This window comes from Glycine soja, chromosome 6, assembly GCF_004193775.1.
Source record: "Glycine soja cultivar W05 chromosome 6, ASM419377v2, whole genome shotgun sequence".
In the NCBI taxonomy this organism is placed as follows: domain Eukaryota; kingdom Viridiplantae; phylum Streptophyta; class Magnoliopsida; order Fabales; family Fabaceae; genus Glycine; species Glycine soja.
Window position 1 is genome coordinate 11,860,566 of NC_041007.1, and position 5,679 is coordinate 11,866,244.

General features: G+C 35.3%; 1 pseudogene; it reads left to right on the plus strand.

Moving 5' to 3' along the window:
- Positions 1 to 4,127, plus strand: LOC114414329 (annotated as a pseudogene).
- Positions 4,128 to 5,679: the final 1,552 nt, after the last annotated feature.

Sequence of the window (5,679 nt, forward strand, 5' to 3'; positions counted from 1 at the left end):
ATGTTAGTAAAAAAAAAAAAAAATGTTAGTCAAAAGAAACAAAGTGAAAGTATTGAGCCGGATGTTGTTTTGTACACCATTTTGATACGAGGTTTGTCAAGGGAGGGCAGGGTTGGTGAAGCTGGCAAGATGTTAGGTGAGATGACCCAGAGGGGCTTAGTTCCTGATGTTGTTTGTTACAATGAAATTATTAAAGGTCTCTGCAATGTTGGTCTTTTGGATCAAGCACGATCTCTCCAACTTGAAATTTCTGAGCATAGAATTTCATAATGTTTGCACACATACCATTCTCATCTGTGACCTGTATAAGAGAGGAATGGTTGAGAAGGCACAGTAAATATTTAATAAGTTGGAGAAGCTTGGATGCTTTCCTTCAGCAGTGACCTTCAATGCTCTTATGCATGGACTGTGCAAGGCTGGTAAACTTGAGGAGGCACACCTTTTATTGTACAAGATGGAGATTGGGAGAAGTCCTTCGTTATTCTTCTGGCTTTCTCAGGGTTCTGATCAGGTTTTAGATACTGTTAGTCTCCAGAAAAAGGTGGAGCAAATGTGTGAGGCTGGACAACTTGTGGATGCATACAAGCTTCTCACTCAAGTTGCTTGTAGTGGGGTTATGCCTGACATTGTGACGTACAATGTTCTAATCAACGGCTTTTGCAAGGCTGCTAATATCAATGGTGCTTTAAAGTTTTTCAAGGATATGCAAAACAAAGGGTTCTCACCTAACTCTGTTACTTATGGGACACTTATCGATGGGCTTTTCAGGATTGGCAGAGAAGAGGATGCCTTTAAGATTCGTGAGCATATGCTGAAGCATGGGTGTGAACCTAGCTTTGAAGTTTATAGAGCACTTATGACTTGGTTGTGTAGAAAGAGGAAGGTCTCACAGGCCTTCCGTCTTTATTTGGAATATTTGAAGAACCTTCGTGGCAGGGAAGATGATTCAATCAATGCTTTGGAGCAATGTTTTGTCAGAGGAAAAGTGGAACAGGCATTTCAAGGTTTACTAGAATTGGACTTCAGGTTGAGAGATTTTGCTTTAGCTCCATATACAATTCTACTTATTGGGTTTTGCCAGGCAGAAAAAGTAGATGAAGCATCAGTTATATTTTCTGTTCTTGATAAGTTCAATATCAATATCAATCCTACAAGTTGTGTATTTTTAATCCGAGGTCTCAGTGAAAAAGGAAGGCTGGATGATGCAGTAAACATCTTCCTTTACACTCTTGACAGATGTTTCAAGTTGAAGTCAAGTGTTTGTGAGCAGCTCCTCAACCATCTTAATCTTTCCCAAGATAAAAAGGAGTGTGCTATTGATCTTGTTCATAGGATGAAGTCTGCTGGATACCTTTTAAATAGTTTGTTTTCACAGAACACATTGTGTACAGAGCAGGACAAACAATAGCACTGACTGATCAAGATGAATGAATTTCTGTATTCAGCTCTTCGCACATCCCCATTACGGAAAGAGGTTATGAATCAGGAGACTCAATACACTTTCTAATGAGCTAAAGGTTATAGTGATCAATTGAAATGTACTTGCATGCTGGTTTTCAGGATTTTACTTTACACTAGGAATTGAGTTGTCTAGAACTACCGTAGAAATATAAACACTTCATATCTCTGAATTCTCTTCATTGCTGAAAGAATTTGAAGAGCAAGTAGGAAAGTTGGTTTAAGCTTTAGATGGAAGCTTAGCTGGTATGATTAAATAGAGACACCCAATGTCACTTGTTCTTGTGGTCTTTCTTTGACCTGAAACACAAACAGTCTTTTTTTTTTCTTTTCTTTGGATTTTGTAAGTTCTTCTACCCTTCTTACCTTTTTGGTATCTCTTTTGGGGGATTTTATGGTTGGTTTGTGCATAAACCGTTGTGGCATTTTAAGGTGTGTAGCAATGATTTGATGAGTTTTATTCAAATTTAGAATTACTTGCATAGACTGAGAATAGTACTTTCTGAATAATGCTGGTGATAGGGAGTCCTACTACCAATATCCAGCCATCACTAGCTATGCTGCTTTGCTCAAACAACTTGAAGTATTTCATCTTTTCCTTTTCTTCTCTTTATTATTTCACCTCTTTGACTCCTAGTTTTTCTCAGAGGACTTGAGGTGCTTCAAGTTGCTGACTTTTGGAATTTGGGCTTGAAATAATTTATGCATTTTGTTCTCCTTGTTCTTAGTTAAGAATTTGCTTCTAGTTATTTGTTTTTGAGAAATGCTTTTGGTATAATAATTCACACAACAAATTATACAACTGAGAGAAATAAAGTGAAGACAGAAAAATGAGATGATGTGGTGGAGAGAGATAGACACAAAAAGTGTGGTATAAAATGTTGTTTGAATAACACAACTCTTTGATTTTTGTGCTGAGACCGTCTTCTTCTTGGCTATTCTCCACCTAATGATGTTTTCTTTCTCATCTGGGGAGCTTTTGTCTGTTTTATTGTGTCAAAAAGATGATCATAGATAGGGTCTGTTTAGTCTTTAAGTTTTTTTATTATAGCTAAAAGGAGACTTCATTTGCTCCTGATACTACAGATTTTTTTTTAAAAAAAAATCCTTTCAGTTTATTATTGAATTTTTTTCTTTTTAATCTGGCATTTGAAAGGTTGCTTTTTTGGTATCTGCAAATGGGTTACTGAAAATTTATAATGAGTGCAATAGATGGGTTTTCATCTTGAGTTTTGGATTCTTATGCATTTAAAAAAAAAATGTTAGTTTCTTCAACCCCATAGCATGATAATTCTATTCAGTAGATTATAATAGCAGTGCATATACTGGTATGGTTTTAAACTGGCCTTTTTTGGGTAATCCATCTATATTGAAGTGCTCTGTTAAGTATTGATTAGTATTCCATAAAAATGAAAGGAATATATAGACACCAACATAATTTGATCACTGCTTAAAATACCATCTAGGATATCCAATCCCTGGTAGGATTCATGTAGGGTTGTGTGATCATTTTTCTTTCTGATGTATTAATGTGTAAAGTGCATTGAAGATGTTAGGACATTATTGATGCCATTATGCTTGACAATTTCCTTAACTTCTTGCAGGTCTCATGTTGTAGGGGCAATTTCTCTTGCTTTGTTATTCTGCGTGCTTGTCATCATGTGCTGTATGACCCTTCATTTCAGGCAGTTTTGGGATTTCCATTTGTTGTATGCTTCAGTACGTTTCTTCCTATATGTCTAAGAGCATTTTGGCAAACATTGACAAGGAAGAGGGAAAGAAGACAGACATTATGGTTGTTCTTTGGTGATATCTCACTCATGCATTGTACACCAGCAGGCAAAGGCAAATTTCTTAACGATAGTCAGTATCTGATTTGGAATAACAAGTTCTTGCTAATAATAAATTTCCCTGGATTCCATATCTTTTTCACATTTTAACACAATAATCAAAATTTGGTGAAGTTTAGACACAATTACTTGTTTTGATACCCAAAGAAGACATTTAGTTTTTTACTTCCCTATAACATATCAGAAGCTGAGGTTTAGCTATATATCAGGTTGCTTATTATTGATTATGATTTTCTTTGTAAACGGATTCTATGCCTCACATAGTTGATTGCTTATGTAACCTGGTGTGTTAAAATGTCGTTTGTGTAATCCGGTAATCACAGCTCAATTCCCATACAGATGGATAGGATAGACACAACTCACAAGGGCACCCCACAAAACATGCACAAATGTCAATTATATTTTAGGGGCATATAGAACATGTCCTTTTTCAGCTATATATGATGCAAAGCCACAAGAGGGTTAAGATTATAACTATTTTATTAATTTATAATTTAATTTCAATTTTGAAGCTGATTCTGACTACAAGCTGAAAATAGCAGGGAAACAGCCTCTTCGCTTCCAGGATAAGGCAGCATACAGTTACCCTTTGCGGATCCCTGCAGGTTGGAAACCTTGCCCATTGAACTGGTCTTGTTAAGTGTTAACATTATTATTACAATATCTTGTCCTGCTTTTGTATATTCTTTAACATCTTGTTCTTTCCAGGTGATCAGAAAATAAAGAAATAATAAATTTATTCAAGATGGTTATGTACTTACAAAATACCGTTTCAATTCATTATATTTTTATTGGAAAAAAAATTGATCTTGATATTGCCTTCCCAGCAAATGAAATATGGAATCATTTCATAACCCTCCCAAATCCCATTAATATTTTTTTTGCACATTTTATTCTTCAAATTTCAAGGCCAGCCATGCGATTAAAATTTAGTACAGCTGATACACAGTTTTAGGATTTCAAGATTATGGATTTGAGAATTCTATGTGGCCTCTTTGTGCTGTAGCACCTCTGTGCTCTGTCTAATTAGCAATATTTCATTTTTTAGATTACTGTTGCTTGAAACTCAACATTAGTAATGCAGATACCTGGTATCCCTGTTGTGTGTTGGAACATTTTTTCCTGCCCAAATGGCACTTGTGTAATACTCTATCAAAAAGAATGTCAATTACACTGCTATTTTCCCCCCAGTGCCACTGCAAGGGGGTAACCATATCTGGGGAATTATAGTGTGGAAGTTTGTCAATTGGTAGTTCCTAACCTAAGGTTGAAAAGGTTGGGTCTTGAAAACAAATAGTGATTGAATCTATAGGAATAGTGGGATGTGTTTCTCTTGTAAGTAGCAATCTGTTAGGAGTTAAATGTTGGTGGGTTAAGATGGTTTGATAGTGGGGAGTTTAATTAAAAATTTCAAGTAAAAGAAATCTGATAGATGGATCAAATTTAATTAATATTTAAAAAAAAATAAGAACTTAATTAATTTGAGAAAAACTTGAGATCAAAATTGTATACAGTTCAAACCAGAAAGAGTTAAAAAAAGTTTATACTCAATTCAATTAACCCTATTACTAATTATTTCAAAACTTGTTTTAACTTCCCTGCTTGTAATTTTACAGCGAGGGCCACCAGTGCTACAATTACCCGTCCTCGAGATAATTAAAGAAGATTGTTTGCCTAGATAAATATTATTGCTGTTCATTCATATCCTTGAAGCACAACTAACCTTTACGATAAAATAAGCCGGTAATGCAGAAAATGTTTTTTTTTATGCCATGTTGAACTTTCTCCGAGAGTCGAGTTTGGATGCATCATTCCCCCCCCCATCAAGTAACGTGAGGTTACTCCAACTTAATTAGAGTTTTCAAGTTGGCGTCCAGGGTTATATTAAATATTTTAAAAAGAGAGTTTTATCATTTATAGGGATTCTATCTTACTCGAACATGATTACTTTTAATAGAGGATAATTATAGTTTAAATAAAACAAATAAATACTGTGGCTACCGGCTAGTCAGCACATTCTATTTGGTTAATCGCAACTTGAGTTTAAATGTACATTTGATGCAGTGTAGAGATATTGGCCCGTGAATTATGTTGCTAATATGGGATAGTTAAATCAAATGCGTGAGGGAATGATGAGTCTAAGAAATCAAAGTGATATATAATGGGTATGCTCTCCCAAATCCTCAAAGCACTCAGTGTTTGTAATTAGCTGGTGACAAAAATAAAATGTGATAATAGGAGCATAAAATAAGACTTGAGATCCTCGCAAGTCAAGCTTCTAGCCACCTACGCACCACACGCTTATCATGCGAGAAGTTTAGCTTTTCCATGCTTGCAAGTTGGAACATCAATATCGGAGAAATCAATTTTT